This window comes from Chamaea fasciata, unplaced genomic scaffold (assembly GCF_029207755.1).
Source record: "Chamaea fasciata isolate MVZ Bird 193981 ecotype frontalis unplaced genomic scaffold, bChaFas1.0.hap1 SCAF_14, whole genome shotgun sequence".
NCBI lineage: Eukaryota > Metazoa > Chordata > Aves > Passeriformes > Sylviidae > Chamaea > Chamaea fasciata.
Window position 1 is genome coordinate 11,499,852 of NW_027094099.1, and position 17,695 is coordinate 11,517,546.

Here is a 17,695-nt window from a genome sequence, read left to right on the forward strand (position 1 = left end):
TGCCTTTCCTGGGGCTGTGTTGGTGTGTTTTGGTGGTTTTTTTAGTTGTTTTTCTTTTTTTAAACAAGCTAGGTCCAGGCCCATTTGATGGACAGTTCTGCTAGAACCCTCTACTGTGTAAGCTGGTACTCATTCTTTGTTTTATAACATCTCATCACCACGGTATCTGAGCACTTTGTCTTGCAATAGGAGCTTAGGAGTGTCTGCTAATGCACACAACCATGGATTTTTCCATTACTTTTCCCAAAAGGCCATTACCTATTTTCCTGTACCAGCTGTGGACTTCACTACAGATGAAACTCCCATCCCCTCGCCCTACACCCCAGCTGGAGGAGATGGTTTATTCAGTTTTCTCTCTTTCAGAGCTGTGGAAATTCTTTAAAAAACGGGCTGTCACACTTACACAGCATACAACAAAGTGGTTTTTTGTTCATATATCCAGACTACAAATGTATCGCTATCCGCAAATTGTTTAAATTCTTCATGCCCTGCTTTTGGAAAGCCTATTTTAAGACTGTTTTATATGAAGTCTGTGCTATGGTTCTTAGTTTTTCCCCACCCTCTGTATTACAGCTTTCTATGCAACCCAGATGCTGAACTATTATGGATATTTAGTCCTATATCAGTGGAAGAGCAGTTTAATGTGGGATGCTGAGGATTTCGTATTGCTGATTCCTGATCAGATTTTCCTGAGCCTAAGAATAAAAAGGATTTTTCCTACTATGCAAGAGCTTCAAATTCCTCTGAATCTGAAAAACATTTCTTTTCTTATTCACAATGCTAGTAGTGATTTCAGTAATTCCACTCTGATCTTAATAGCACTTGTTCTTATTCTGTTGCCTATGTATTTCTGTTCCTTACTGCACCATCCTAAATGTTCATACAAACACTAATGAGGGGCATCTATCCCTCTGAGCATGCCTGGAGGTATTGGAGATGTAACTGTCGTCAATGAGATAGCTTGTGAAAAAATTATGACAGTTTCTCAGGAAAAAGTAGTTTCTTATATCCACGGGATTGCACTGTGTAAATCCGCAATTTTCATTTGCTGAAGTTGTATGGAATGATCACACTGACAGCTCATTTGGCTGGTCTCTAGTCCTGATTCCTCACATAATCTTGTAGTATGGTCAGTGAACAGAGCTTTGAGCTGTTCTGTACACCCTTCCTCACATCTGATTAGGGCTCTCCCCCCGAGAAAACCAGGGCTATAAAACTCTTGGTTAAGCAGGAGTTTTACAAACCAGAAATGGAGAAAACCGAGTCATAGAAGAGTGACACCAAATTCCCCTATAACTTCAGGGAGTCTCTGAGTGGAAAAATTCCAGAAGCCAGGGGTATCTGGCTTATGGTATTTTTACTTTTTTTTTAGAAGAAGAAATGAAAATTGCGCTTAGGAAATGGAAGATTCAGAATACAGTAATACAGACTTTGGGAAATGATCAAATGGAAACTTGTCTGCAACAAATTGCTTTAATGATCAGCATAAATGTGTTTTAATTTGGATTAATTACAGTCTGGGAAGACTTTGCTCCTAAATAAACTTCAGGAAAATGTCATCCATAATGGATATACTAAATAAATTTCAGTATAAATAAATGGGTCATGGCTCTCCTACCCACTGAAGACTTGCTGTATTTATAAAATGTACACAAAGCCCTGCATATATACTGTACCTTAAGGTATTTACGTAATGACAAAAGATCACTTTTTCATTTTCCAACCATCACCAAGGGATTGCAAAGCAATCAAACTTTAACAGCCAATTAATCTCTCTAGATGATGTTTGTGTAGCACTTAACCAGTTTCAGTAAATTAGATCCCTGTGGGCTGGGCTGTTACATTGATAGAAATGTTACTGCTAGCTGGAGGCATTCATTTACTAGTTTGTAAGAACAGCAGTATTGAGAAATCCTGAGCATATGGAAACAAACTCTCTGCACCTTTTAAAAAGAAATGCTGTTTGTAAAGAATAGGAGGTTCTGGGACTCTCCCAGCATGGAGCCTCACTAAACTAAAGCAGTTTGTCAGTTCTGTTGGATTGGAGAGTGCTGTTAAATTCCCTGTAAGAAACAGAAGAAATCCATTGGGAGGCAGCTGTGGCTAAAGAAAGATAATTCATTGCAATAGCATCCACTTAAGGAAATAGTTAAAGGAGCAGGTTTGTTTAAAGTATTTCTCCTGTGCATGTAGGCAAAATACATGGAAACAGTTTTTTGGAAAAAAACCTCCAGGAGTGCAAATTTTTTGGTATAGGTAAGATAAAAATCTATCAGAAAAATATCATCTTGAAATGAAGCTGGAAACTTTTTCAATGTGCTGGTTCAAGGCATCTGCAGCAGCTCTCAGGCTCCCTGTGAGCCAGTTGAAGCCCACAAAGCACAGCTGCAAATTTCCAAGGGTAGAGGTGCATGATGTCTGTGTACCCATGGCTATAGTGCTGCTGTTGTGGGGCATTGGGCTCTCTGTATATTCCTCAAGGATTTAATTGTTTCATGATTGGTGTACTAGGTTAATGTTAGGGCTCTCTTGTCCATAATGACTCCAGAGAAGGATGCTGGGATGAATGGATGAGTTCATCTCTGCTCCTTGCTGTAGTCAAATCCAGCTGGAAGCAAGGCAGATGAACGCTTCTAGCTTGCAGCTGCACTGGTGTTGCATTCAGGATGCAAACCAGGAGAAAGGACACGACTGGAAGTGTTTAATTAACAGTTTCTGATTCACAGAAATGTCAGGAGGGCTTGAGGGAGAAATTAATTCCTGGCAGGATGAAGGCATTTGGTAAAAGTCACAGTCTAGCTTGCTGCCCTTGAAGCAGGTGTGTAGAGTCAGTGACATATGGCTGGCATCATGTACTATAGTCAGTGCAGGGGAAGTGGAAATTCTGTGTATGGTTGGCTTTTTCTGATAAGGGTCAGGAAGCCTGTGATAAAAACTTGATGTTACCTGGGAGATGTCAGCCCAGGAGTGTCATGGCCAGTTGGAGTAGAAGTTGGTTTATGCATATTTTGATGGCTGGTGAATGTGCTCAGTGCAACTGCATGTTTGCCTTGGAAAGGACAGGTTGCCCAAGCCCTACTCAAGCCTGCAGCAGTACTTTGGTTCCCAAAATTCATTTGCTACAAGGTGTGTGTGTAAGTATTTGAAGCCTATAAAAGCTGATCACCATCCTGTGGGTGTTTGCTGAGGAATATGAGGGCTATGAGCACCTGCTGAGAAAGGCAGCAAATGACCTTTTGGACATGACCTTCTGCTTTGTTCCTTCTGATAACTTACATTGTCATGCAATGCCTCATGGCTTGGCCTGACCATATGGCGTTTAGCAGGAAAAGGTTTAATTAGATTGTTAGGCAGGTACTACATATAGTTGCAAGGCCAAAGAGATGATGGAGGAGGTCTGATCCTGTATCAGCAATGTTGCCACTGCTGAATTTGCTAGTAAAGGCCTGGAAATTGAGGAATGGCTCAGGCACCTTCAGAGGTCATCCAGCTCAAGCCCCTTTTGCTCTCTTATTTAAAATTGACCCTTATTCTACTGAACTCTTGTAGGTGTTCCTGTTTCTGTGCTTTTCAAGCACTGCTCAGGACATCTAAAATGAATACAGGGGCATGATAAATTTTATCTACAGTTTTAGTTTTTTCCTTGGGCACCTGGAAGGATACTGGGGAAACGCCAGGCATTGGTCAACTTAACACAGCAGCTTTCATAGAAGGAATGAGAGGGCTGTTAACCAGGTAATAGAAAGCAGCACAGACCATGTCGATACAGTAAGAGCAGATGTATGGGCTCTGTCTTCCAGCAGGACTTTAGCAGAACTTATGCTGCAAATGTGTATGTTTAGAGATTTTAGTTGAAAGCAAAATAGGAATTTCACTCTATACTGTAAAAATTGTGGGATGTGCAAGAGTGGACAGGAAGGTTTTTGAGTGTGGATATTGTGGTTAAAACATAGTTTAAAACATAAGGAAGCCTGTAGTATAAATATGCTATTCATTACAATTTTTCAACAAAGATGTGGTCTGAATGGCTGGTAATGGAATGCTTTCCTTAATGCAATGATTTTCCTTACTGTTTAGATGCACAATGCACAAGTTTGGATAGAGGCTTTTTTTTTTTTTTTTTTTGAGAAGAGAGAAATGACTTTGTGTATTGAGTAAAATGACAACTTCCTAAAATGACATGCTGAGAAAATAAATGTATCTAAGTGATACTTGGCTCTAGGGTTGAAATGAAAGCACAAAACTACAAGACTTTCTCCAGCCGAGTGTAGTTCTGACAAGGTCATATAACAAAAGCATAATAATATCACTCTGAGTTTCTAGTTATGATTTCAGTATGTGCTGACCAGTGAAAGCATTGCTAATTTCGTTCTCCACAGCTGTCCTCCATGTCATGGGTTTGTATTTTTGTATTGTTGGATCTTGCTCTCTTCCAGATATGCCCGTTTTTGGTTTCTGCCGCAGTAATGAATAGTTTTGAGTCTGTTAAAATAATTCTCTCAGTGTTTCTGCTAGAAGCAGTCAACAGACTATTTCTCTGCAATTTGATATCTGGATGTAACTTCGAAAGGTTATACCATGTATCTGCTACATATCTTCACTCTGCAATGCAGGCAGGCAAATGCATTTGATTTTTTACACCATAGGTTATAATCAAGCTCTGTCAAAACAGGAGTGAGTGGTATAAAGATTCAAGAGGTGATGCTTCCTCCTGTGCAGACAGTAGACTTTGCAGAGCATGTTAATGGGGTGTGAAGCTGCACAGGGAAAACCCTGTGACAGATACTTCACCGGCTCTTTGGGAGGTCAGTGACTTGGGAGACTGCCAGCCAGGAGAGCACAAGTTGACCCACTGCTTCGGTCACCTATGAGCCTCTTCCCACTGTTCCCCTCATCTTCATCCCTGTAATTCCCCCCTCAACTCAAACCTCAAATTTATTAAATTTCATGACTTGTGGAAACCTTTAATAGCTTATTGGCATCCAAGGCAGGGCAGTTGGTGTCTCCTGGAAGAGGTCAGGCATACAAAATCCAGGTAGATGGTGCAGGATGCCTTAGGGACAACTAAACTTATGCTGGAGTTTGATCTGCAGGACCAGTCCTAGAGGAATAGGCTGGTAATTTCAAGCAACCTTTAGGCTAGCCTTCTCAGTTCCTGAATTAGAAAATAAATGTTGTACCAGTATTTGAAATTTGAACTTCCTTTCCATTTTCTTCTGACTGGTGTACTACAATACAGTCTTGGAGCTGGTTCTCCCATGAACTAGATCTCAGATAGCAATTGCCATGCTCACACTGATACTCTTTAGATTTTGCCTTTTTTGTCTTTTTATGTTCTCTGTATTCTTCACACATATATTGGTAGCTCTGTTGACTATTGTATTAGTGACTAGTTTTCCCAATACTTTTCCATGGCCTGTCCTTAAACAGAAAGACAAAACAAATTCCAGGGCTCCAAGCCCCAGGAGGTACAAGGCTCCAGTGCTATCTTGGCTCTTCCTGGGAAGTAAGGCCAAGAACAACTCTTGGAGATGCATTTTCATGGGCAAAGTGATGAGGGAGGGGCTCCAGAGAAGGGGCTTGACGTGGGGGGAATTGCATCACCACCTCTCCTCCTAACTGGTGCTTTTTATCAATTATGCTAATTTCCTAAAACCTATAAAAATGTTCTCACCACTGTGGGGGGAGGGAAGGGCTTTTGTGGACATCTTTCCATAACTGCCTCTGAAGGCCTTCAAATAAATATCCCCTTTTTATATCACCTTCTTACTAAAATTATCTCGAGTTTCATTTCCAGGTTGGGAAAAAGGCAACAACACACTCGTCCCTTTTTCTTTATAACAGAGCAGAGCATTCAATTCAGTATCAGTTTAGTTCTGGTGGGGTGTGTGCTTCGTTCATGGTCAATGGTCTTACACCAGTGGACACAGGCTTTGGCCTCCATCTGCAAGAACTTTGTGACACAAAGGCCTCAAGAAAGGTTGTGTTCACCATGCCCAAAGACAGACACAGAGAAAAGTGCTGGGTTAAAATGCAGGATTTGATATGCTAGAGCTGTGGAGGGGAGGGCACAACTGTTTGTATCAGGAGCTTGTGGGGTTGGGAGACATAGTCCCCTGTTTGGTGAGAAATATTGGACAGTTTCTGGCAGAAATTCTTGGTTTTAAATTTCAAAGAATGAGGAGGCTCTTTGCATCAACTTACTTATATGAAAAGCCTTCTACAATGGTTTAGGCCGTATTATAGAGAAATATTGATTGTGTTACTTCTGGGCTGCCTGGTCTTGATGAGACTTGCTAGAAAGTGTGAAAACACAAGTTCACCTTGGTTTGAATCTTCTGCCTAAGGCGGTGGAAGGAGTTAAAGTCATTTAAAAGGAGCTTTTTAAGAAGGCATGGATTTTTCTTATTCCCTTCTCTTCAGACTACATGGCATCTACAGAAGGGGGGAGTGAGAAAATACCCAGCAGCCCTATGTTTTCTGGAATAAAAATTCTGCACTAGGAAAAAACACATCCAGTCTCCTGTGCATGTATGTGTGAACAAGCAGCAGAATTCTATGCCCCTGGGACTGGCTCCCATCCAGAGGCTTGCTTACACTGCAAGGGGGAGCAGGTGGCATCTTTGCACAATCTCTGATTTCAGATTGCAGGTTATCTTGGGGGCAGCTTTAGCTTCCAGCCAGTGCTCTGTGGGAGCCTCTTGGCACACACCATCTGGTAGGAACACTGTATCAGCCTGGGTTGGTGCTGTCCTCTGGCCATGGTGGTGGTGGGGAAAATATTGTACAATTCTTTTCTCTACTGCTGTGCGCCACTTCTAATAACCTTTTGGCTGGGGGCTCTGAGGGATTTGCCCATAGCAACCTGGATCTAAATTGGGTGTTCAGAGTTGTGCTTTGAAGAAATGTTCTAGCACTGAGAAGTGTTCTAAACTCCAAAACTGTGTTGTGGTAGTTTATTCCCATCTAAATCCCATTTTTTTTCCAGTCTGAAAGAGTATCATAGTTCTAATGTCTTTTAGTGTTGATGACATTTTCTATCCATAATTGCCCTTTTCTTCAAGAATTTTCTTGTCCCCAGTGCTCTTTTGGGATTAGAAACAAAGCCGAATACAGCTTAACAAACCTTGAATCCTACCATCCAAATTTGTAGCAACAGACACATGAAGGTGTGCTAGATTTCATTCTCTGCGCCTTGGAGGATTGCTCCTCTGACTCACTTTTTCTTTTGTTGGTGAACACTGAGCTGACACTTCCACGGGCGGGTTCACAGGTTTCTTTTCTGAGTGGCAATAGCTGATCTAATACTGTGTATCACAGCTGGATTGATTTCCCCATCATGCCTGCAGAGCATGACTTTGAAGTTTCTGATGTTGAATTCCATCAGATGAGGCCTCCTTGTCTCAGAAAGAACCTTTGAGGACTGGCCAAGGAAACTTAGAAGTCACAAGTCAGGGAATAGAATTATTTAGTGTTTTGAGTTGTTGGCTTTTGCTGTATTGCTTTCATCTCTTCACACCTTCGGGTTATTAAAGGACTTGTTGAGAAGGAGTGGGGGGCAGACTGGATTAAACAGTGCTAGCTGTTCACTCCTTGGGGCCTCTAGGTGTGACTGTATTGGTGAAAAATGATGAATTTAACTCCTAAGCCCAGAGGAGGTCTGAGGATGTAGTAGTTTAGGATTGTGTTCCACCCTCGTGTGATATAGAGTTTAGGGAAGGGCAAATGCTCTTCCAGCTTGTAAAGAAGACAGATGAAATACAAGTATCTTGGCACTAACCCTCTTAGAAAAGCCTGACTTGATCTACACAGCGAATTTAACTCATTGCCTAAGTCAAATGACTTCACTGGCTCTCACTGAAAATATAAGACAAAACAGTAAGAAGCTAAAAATTGCTATTACTGCTAACATGTTTTTAGAAGTTCATAACTTTGTTGTGTTTTCTCATTGTGCATGGTACCTCACCAACCTGGTGCCATAGGCTAAGATATTCATCAGTATTCCTATTTATCTTCAGTAAAAATTAGTTACATTTGAAAAAGCATGTGCACAGGATATATATAAACTGTGTCCTGGTGTTGGCAATTCTGCTGTTCATGCCTGTTAACTTTACTGTAGCCTTAGGGCTCTTATGCTGACTCTGTTAAGCATAAAGCTCTGTAACTCAGAGTACTGTTTATGTGTTAGGCCTTTAAACTCATCTTTACAAATATTTCTACTAGTTACACTGTGTTCTCTACCTTGCAGCAGTTCTAAGAGTTCAAACTATGTAACTAACACACCCTCATTTCCTCCTTTTTCCCAGTCTTCCTCTCTTTCTTAAATTTTAATAAAGCAATGGGAAACAGATCAAAAAGAAATGAGTCTTATACAAGGACAGTGAGGTTGGTAATGCCCATGTGTAAATTGTTTTAGCAGTTCTGTCTAGGATGGGGAAGGGAGACAAGCTTTAGAAATAGCATAAATCTGTAATGGTGGCAGTGTATCACAGGTCCAGGAAGAGAAACTGGATCTGCTTCAGCTTCATTTCAGCAGTGCTGTTCTTAGGAGAAAATCCAAACTCGACCTTTGTTAATTGTATTTAGACAATTTCTGCCAACTCTAAAATGAAAACACAGCAGTAATGGAAGTCCAACTGATGCTTGTTTGGGTCAGCTGTAAGGCGCAGAGTTCCAGCACATCTCATGTGCCTTCCATGCAGGTTCGTGGGAACTGTGGATCCAAGAGTTCAGCAAATGTGAAAGCATCTTGCTGTAGTTATTGTGGCTCAGCTCTTGCAGGATACTTCCAACATGCTGCTGTTTGCTCTGGTACACCCAAGGCACTGCTGGGATCTGCAGTCAGGGCAGAGGGCAAGGAAGGAGCATGGATGGGCAGCAAGTGAAAGACTTTGTGGTGGGCTGCCAGAAGAAGCCTGTGGTATTAAGACTGGAGGAAAAGGGGTATGGTGTTGAGGCCATGATTAGGAAAGGTAAGATATGCCATCTGGGAAGGGAAAAGCCTGGAGCTCGAGTTTGAGGATGAAGTTTGGGCAGACAGATCCAGAGTTGAATAGAAATAGCAGAGAAACAGAGGGCACTTCTGCTTCTCTATTTATGTCCTTTAATCTAAGACCAGTTCTGTTTCCAAAACTGACACACTTATCTCTAGACAACAACAGAAATAAAATATCACTGTAGCTGATCGACTTTATTTTCAAATGTCTGTATACTCATCAGAAAGTGTTAGGAATTCTTTTATGACCTATTATATTAAAAGCCACCTAAATTGGCAGCACCCTGTGTTATACTGCATCTTCTGGAGGCCAATGTCAAAATGTCTCAGTGAACAGATTTTATGATACCCTGTGGCTATGCAGGTTTTGCAACTGGTACACTCCAGGACATTCAGCAACAGTGACTGAGGTAGAAACCTTTGTTACTTGAATATTAGACTTTGACTTGGCTAACAGTTTTGATTTGAAGGATTAATAAAAAACCAAAAATCACTCACAACCTTACTTTCCCCCTCCTCCTGCCTTAAATAATGCTTGGTAAGCCACCTTTGGAGGGACAGACAGTGACTGGAACTCATGTCATCTGTTGATTTTTGAAAGCCTTGATTCCTAGTTCCTAAACTGACAGGATACTGAGTAAGTGAAATGCCTAGCAAAAATGAAAATGTCTGTCAGAAATATTGCAGCTTCCCCCTGTAGGAGGATGTTTTAAATGTGAAACTTCTCCTTTAAACATTCTGTGTGAAAGCTGCTTAAAAAAGAAAATGTTGAGGTAATATTGCTGTCTATTTTGAACATTTTTTAACCTTTCAGCTCTTGGTATGCTGTTATCTGTGTGTGAGATCTGCACTGTCTCAGAGATGATGGAGGAAGGCTGAACGTGTGTCCATCTCTATGCATCTAAGGATTTAGTCACAGGCAGCATAGACAGTTATGTAAAATATATCCCAAGGAAAAGTACTATGGTGTAGCTCATCTCATGATGAAATCCTTTAAATAAAAATTTAAAATGTTTAGTTGAATCTTTCGGGTGAGAGTGAGCTCTGCACCTCTTTCCATGAACTCCAGAATCCTTTAATCTTTTGCATTTGCTGCATTTGCACCTACTTCAAAGCATTGCTGCAGGCGTTGGAAAGGATCCTGGCACTCGGTGGGAATAGGGCGGGGATGTGAAATTCTGTCATCACTTGGAAACCGCAGCCATTTCTGAAGTGCCAGTGTGATCTATCTTTACAAAAGGGCAACAGCATTATGCAACTAATTTAGGAATGTAAGGAAACGTGTCAGTATTGCCTGTAGTTTTAGAATTTTTTTTTTAACCCTACACTTTATACTGAGCAGCACTTGCCAATATAAGGAGAAAGCTGAATATAGTATGGCAATGACTGCTGGGCATCTATATGGCTAGATGCTAATATACCTTGTGGTTTTGAAACCAGCTGTAGGATGATGAACCCTGGATGGAATCCAGCCACTGATGTGAGGGTCTGGCAGCACTGGAATGTAACAGAGCATACTGGAGATGAGCTGGAGAAGAGGGGGTGAAAGTGTTAATTTGAAGAGGCAGGGCTGTGTTATTTTTAATAAAGAAGGTAGTCTGAGTTTTAGCTGTTATCACTTGTCTCTCAACTGGTATTTTAAGAAATAGAATCTACTTTAGGACATGTTTTTTTAGGTGAGCTGACTTAGCATGGTGGAAGCTGAGGGTGGTGATGCTTTACAGGAACCACTCAAGCTCCTGACACCTGTACCCCAAACTGTGTCCCAAACCTCCTGCTGACTGCTGAGGGAATGATCAAACTTGTAATGAAAACATTTGTCCTGTTTCAAAGCAGATATATCTATATGAATACCCCCCAAAAGCACGTAATTCACAGGTATTTTGGTTTCATATTGCTTTATATTTGGAAAAAAATCAGTCATAAGCCTCAATCATTAATGGCATCTGCTTACCCTGAGTTGTGCTTTAGCATATACATCTGCTGCTTTGACTTGCAAAACTGCAAGATGGTGCTTTTCATTCAATGAATTTAATTGTGTAAGGAGCTGCAAGGTTTTTATGGTACATAGATTGTGTTTTATTTTAAAGGCCAGATTAAGAGCGTTCTACAACTAATTTTCAAAAAAATTAGACACCATAATGCGTTTTAAGCTGGTGCTATGGTAAAGAATTACAATCCTTGTGTTATAAAAGGTGACTAAAGTGCTCCTAAAAGTGAAATCCAATTGCAGTATAGTTTTTTTTTGTTTTGCTGTGCACTTAAGTGATGAATTCACATGATGCTGGGAACAGAAGGCAATTTCCAAGGTGCTTCCAAGGCTGGAGAAATATATTTGGTTTTATATACTCAATGAGTTTTCAAATAACCTGTACTGCTAATCTCTCAGTACATCTGAATCAGCTGGATGAATGTATTTTGAAGATAAAATGTATTTTAAAATAAAATGATTGGACCTTCAAGTTTTTACTGTATTACTGCAGTAGTTCTGTTAGCCCTTAACAGGATGCTGTGTGTCCTCACTCCCAATTAACAAACACCCTCATGCCAGAGGAAGAACAGGAATCTCCAAGTAAGAGCTGGGAGAAATATGGGTCACAGTGTCCTGAAGTTGTGTTTTTAAATTGGAACGGCACATTCAGTGATTGCAAAAATAACCTATATATCTCAAAATAATTTTCTCTAGAAATTTACCTCCAGTCTTTAATTGCTGTTGGAAAGGGGAGAACTAGGCTGCACTTTGATCTGTAGTTAATAAACTTGATCTTGGTTTACACTTCCTTCAGTTATGGAAGATCAAAGGACAGTTAAAGCTGAGACCTTGGATTCTGCATGTGTAATGTGATGTTATTTTGTGTTTGGTGTTGGAGGCAGTGCTGTTTCCTCAAGGCAAGAAGCTGGGAAGAAGTGGCTGCTGTTGAGCCTTTGTGATAACCACTCTGCTCATGTTATGGATGCCCAAACAGAATATAATGTGTTCATATCTTTTAAATTCTCTTAGCCCCGTTAGTTGGCAAAGATCAAACAAACAATAACAAAAAAACCCAGCAGAAAACCAACTTACATGTTGTCCAATGTTTTATTTTTATAGAATCTTTCCACAGTTATTGTAAAATCAACAGACAATCTATAGTAATTGCCGTCAAAAAAATTGCACATCCTTTTCCAAAAAAAGCCCCAAAAACCATGATACATGGCCCATGCTGACATAAATTAATTTCCATCTAGTACTAGACATGGCATCATTCATGAGGAACACGTGTTCCATCTAATTAATCTTGAATATTGCACAGACTCTGACTTGCCCAGGCAAGAACAGATTGAGAATTATTGTACATCTGTACAGTAAGAGATCAAAAAATCATATTCATTCCAGCTTTCTAGCTCTCTGCATAGATGCATTTTACAAGCATTGTAATTGCAATATTACTGTAGACTTTTTAATTGCATGATTAAAATAGGATTTTAATCAGCAAACTTTATTCCACAGACATCCTGCTAGGTAACCATATGCAACCTAACCACGTTTTTGCTGCATGGCTGTAAGAGACGCGGAATCAGTAAGTGAAGGAGCCTATAAGCAACAATGAGGACATGGGGGAATTAATGGATGCAAAAATGAAATTGAATTCCTAGATGATTTATATATATATACACATATATATATATATATCTACCACCCTCTAGTTTTTAACTCTACTTAGTACATGCACATCATCCTCAATTATTTTGGCTCTGCACACCCATAGTTTAGGATTTTTTTAGCATCTGTTTGTTTTTTAATGTTTCCTGCATGTATCACTTTGTCTGGTATGATGTGATAAAAACGAGTTTGTTGGAGATGGGTGCTATATTACATTATTAGAGGAGAAGATTGCAAATACAATTTTACCACCTGTTCATATCTGGTTTTTCCTTTTCTTTTTTAATTTCCCAGATTGCTGTATTCTGGTAAGACTTGCTTGCTTTCTTTCCTGAAAGCTGCAAAAGCTGATCTTGTTGGACTGTAAGCAGAGCATTGGAAGAATTCAAGAAACAATGTTGTAGGATTTGCTGGTTTTACACTGTGCCAACAAAACATGGCTTGTGGTGGGCTCAGCAACCCCAAAGTAGGAAAGGTTTGGCTGTGAGACCCACTGGGAATCCTGGGCACTGCAGGCACAAACCAGGAGGTCAAGATCAAACCCCTGGCAAATATTCCACCACAGATGCTGAATGAGCAGAAAGGCTTCTTTTGGTGCCATTGCCACTGCTGAGCTGGCAGGGGGGAATGACACCCTAAAATCAGCACTTCCTGCAGTGACAGCCTTATGTAGATCTGTGCTGAGCGCATCCAGGAAGCAGCATTTTGTGTGGCCTCTCGTGGGGCTAATGACACCGTGTATTATCTGACCATGAAAGTGAAAATGTTTTGAGGAGAGTAAAAAAAAATCCCATTTTCCTTTGTCTCATGAGGCAACGTAGGAACAGCTGTTAGAAGGACATGGAGAAACGTGGACCCTGTGGCTGAGAATAAAAGACTGGAACTTTGGGTTTTGCCAGTTCCAGCTTAATGAGTGGTTTGAAGCAGAATTGTTCTGGGGAAGGGCTGATAACATAAAAATATATCTAGTAGGTTGGTTTGTTTTTGCTGTATATTTGTAGTAGGAAAAAGAGGAAAAAGAAATGTTAGCAGTGCAGGATTGCTGAGAGTCAAATTTTCTGTCTCTTGACTGTCTTAGCAATTTGAACAAATACTCTCTTCTGAATGTCTGGCATTCCTAATTATTGCTGTAGCTAATTTGTCTTGTCTTTTTCACATTATTTTATTACTTTGTCTGATAAGGTGTATTCTTGTATCTGAAAATACTGATGTGTAGCTTTTTATCATTCACTTTTTAATGACATTTTTTGCAGATTTACCTGGTGATTAGTGCCAAGAAAAATAATTTTTCTCAGCTATTTTCCTACAGTTGAGTGATATCTCTCCTCTCTGGGTACTTTATGAGCTCAGGAGATCTTTATTGTTGTCTCAGGAGGTCTGGAAAGCAAAGATTAAATTTCACTAAGGTCTAATCAGATTTTCATAAAGTTGAACCAGAAAATGAGGTTGCTTCTGTCTCCATTTTTGACCTGTTTGCTCTTTATTTTTTCAAATTGCATCTCTGACTTCCCTGCTCTGCTGATCACACACCAGAGTCACAACATTGCCTCCTCAAGAGAGAGGAAAGCTGCGGAGAGGGCTGCTGAGGAGCTCAGTGCAGAGTTCTTGCTCCTGGTCTGATATTTTTGTGGCACCTTTCCACATCTGAACTGGAAGAGCGAGGAATATGAATTCTTGATTGCTGTTGCTGATTTTCCTGGCATAACTGTGGCCATACCCTGTAAACATCCCTGAAGAAAACTCAGTGTGATAGCAGAAAGGGTGAGTGAGCAGAGCTGTGTGATGTCCTCTCACAGCCCAGGCAGGCACAGCTCTGCTGGGGCACTTTCTGCAGCCCTGCACCATGCACTGCAGCTTCTCTGGGCTCAGCACCTGCAGCAGTATGAGCTCTGTGCTCTGGGAGAGTTCAGAGTGGGAGTTCAAGCACAAGACTTCACAGCACTGGTCAGAAGCTGCTGCTCTCCAGCTGGCACTCACCTGACTGTGTAGGGAACTCATTTGTTGATTGCCCACTAGAAATGCTTCAAGTTTTTCAGTTTTCTTCAGTCCTACTCTTTGGAACTGAGATTACAGATAAGAAGAGTGAGGTGCTGCTTTTCTGGTATCCATGGCACAACTCCTACCTCCCTCAACAGAACTAAGTTCTCTCTCTTCCATGTCCTTCTATTTTCTCACTTGTTTTTCTTGGGTTTCTCCCCTACTTAGCGCTGCAGGATTTTTTCAATGCAGGCAGAAAAGAGGTGATGGTGTGTATTTTCTCTGGGTATTTATCAGGTGCAACAGTGATGAATAAAATGGCCGTGGGAGTCAAATATACCATTAATAAATTCTATTACACTTTTGACCAGCTCTTTAGCTACCTGGGATTTTGGGTGGATAGATAAAAGGGATATGCAACAGGAGCAGAGGGTGGAGGCGGGAAAAGAAACCAACAATTTTTTTCAAAGACTATTCTTGCCCTGCTGGTTTATGGAAAAGCAAATCAATAGAATAAATTTGTCAGTAAATCTACAAATGTCCTTGAAGGCAATCATATCTAACCATAAGGAGGGAGAATTTAAAATGGTATCTTGTAAGGTTGAAGCCAGAAGTCCACCTGTATGCTAAGCTATAGTGTTCAGTACTGAATTATTTGCCCCCTTGTGTATAGGGGCCAAATTTTCTTTACAGGTTTTACCCATTTAAATCCAAGAACCATTAGCTTTTCTGGGTTGAATTGCCACATCTGTGCACTTGGGTGACAAGTGTGTAACCCAGCAGGCTGCTTGTGATAGCTGTCCTGCCCAGGAGAGCTGTGTGATGCCCTGCAGCAGGCAGTCAGCACTGCAGGGGCACAGCTACTGTGAAGTGAGAACCTGTGTGCTCCAAACATCCCTCCTGCTTTCCACTGAGTGCATCCCTGGGAGCAGCTTGTGTGGATAACTGACCTGCATCTTTGTGTTTGTTTCCATCCTCACTCTTCAAACACTCCAGAATTAAAATCATGAACAAACCCGCCTGGCAAACTTGGCAGATTCTCACTTTACTCATGAAGGCAGATCTAATGTTCCCTGACAAATTGTTCCAGAGAAACTGTCTTGTAAAATACAGGATCTGCCAGTTCCTTCATACCAAACCATATTTCTATTAGGACACAGTGTTAATGGTTCAGTGGAAAGTACAATGCCTGGTGCAGAGTGAATCTGAAATCATTTAGCATACTTGATTGTTAACTGAGCTAACTATCCTGTGAGTGCATCGCCTGCCATCTGTCCATTTACTTGACAGCCTTGGAGGGGGGATAATCTCCAGAGCTGGCACAGCTCCAGTTTGCTGCAGGTCTGCTTTCTAGTGTTTTTGTAGCAGATGTTGTGCCACATGCCCAAAGCTGCTGCCTGTAAGCTGCTGTGTGCTCAAATTTTTAATTTTGGGGGGTGTCTGACTGTCTAAGACACAAGATTTGCATTTGTCTTAGCAGCTCCTTATGGAGTGCCTTTGTTATAAATGATACTCTGATGAAAGAGCGAGAGCCAAAACCTTGAGGCCTCTGTCACAGGATTTCTGATGGGTCCAGTGGACACTGTATTGGACCCTGACTTGCCAGTTGCTAATGTACTTTTTATCCTTTTAATGGTGTGTATTTGAAAGCATGGCACTTATAAAACATCTAGTATGGGATTAGGGAGCCCTCAAGTTTGCACTGTGCTTTTAAGGAATTCAATAGTCCTTGCTTATCTAAGATGCCCCAGAATTGTTTATATACATAGATCCTTGCCTGTTATGCAGAGGGAAACTAGAAGTTACACTGAATTTTTCCTCCTCTGTTATCTTCCATAGATAACATTATTCTGCTGAAAGCCAGTTGATCCTAAATTAATGTAAATCAACCAAGGTAAGGTGAAGCTTTAGGAACTGCTACGTTTTTCAATTCCATGATTAAAATGCTTTGCTCTTCCTGTGCAGCTTGGTGGTTGTCAGCAGAGTAGCAGGAGGAAATTATCATCTTGCTGCAGCAACCCCTGCTGCTGTTGATAGGGAAGATTTCTTCTTCTCTCATACCTTGCTTCTCATTAAAAAAAAGCAAAAGGGGGAAAAGGTCAATTAGGCAATGCAACATGATGGATCTCAGTACATTTTCTACATCCATTTCAAGAGGTTTGCTATATAAAACTGGTAACTGCTGGGTTATCCACAGCATCTTTCTTCCATCCTGGTCTATATTTCCACTTGATCACTTTGTTTTGGACTGCCTGGATGAGTTCTTGGAGGATGACAAATGATATGACTGTGCCTGTTCAACTCTAAAGCAACTGCCCATAGATTTCCTACTGACTGTGTATGTAAATAAAATATAGTACAAGAGGTGATCTATTTCATGTGTTAGGCACGGGAAACTTCCCAATCTCTGTAATTAATTTATCACCTTTCAGAGGAAAACTTGTAGGTTGTTTTTTCAGCATGTGGCTTAATTTGCCTTTGTACAGTGTCCATGCTTCTTTGAACTTAAAATGTTTGGTTCAGAGTTTCTGCTTTTGAAAACATTCAAGGTGTATAAAATAAAAATGTGATTACAACACTCAATCTTCTTAATTAGTTTCTATTGTTCAGTCTGTTAAATGCCATTTTCCTGTCAGGAAAATGCATCCCATGTGCAGGGAACACTGCTGGAGTGCTGCAGAAGTGATAGGTTTTGAATATCTTGGGTTTTGGGAAAGGCCTTCATAATACCTCTAACTAGAATACTGACTAGGTAGTTAATCATAATCTAGGATCTCAGGCTGAGAAATGCTCCTAGTTCATGCTGTGTGTGCAGACATCTGTTACTCAGCAACGAATGTCACTCTCTTTCCAGATGAGTTATTAGCAAATGTTAAAAAGACAGGTATATAGTAAAAGTTTAATGCCTATGAAATGACCTGTGAGGCTGCAAATGCCTTAGCATATGGAATATAATTCTGAGTAATAAAGAGATGAGCATTCCAGAGTATTTATGATGATTAAAAAAAAAAGAAGAAAAATACTGCTGCCATGTAAAAATGAAGCAAAGAATTCAATTTACTGTTGCAACAAAGCATGCT

General features: G+C 40.6%; 1 long non-coding RNA gene across 1 annotated transcript in view; it reads left to right on the top strand.

The window, feature by feature from the left end:
- Positions 1 to 14,081, top strand: part of LOC136297008 (uncharacterized) — a 39,273-nt gene extending 25,192 nt beyond the window's left edge. Inside the window, exons 2-3 of the long non-coding RNA XR_010723062.1 lie at positions 12,486 to 12,555; positions 12,933 to 14,081. This is a non-coding gene — a long non-coding RNA (uncharacterized lncRNA). The remainder of the gene's footprint in view (positions 1 to 12,485; positions 12,556 to 12,932) is intronic.
- The last annotated feature ends 3,614 nt before the right edge of the window (positions 14,082 to 17,695 follow it).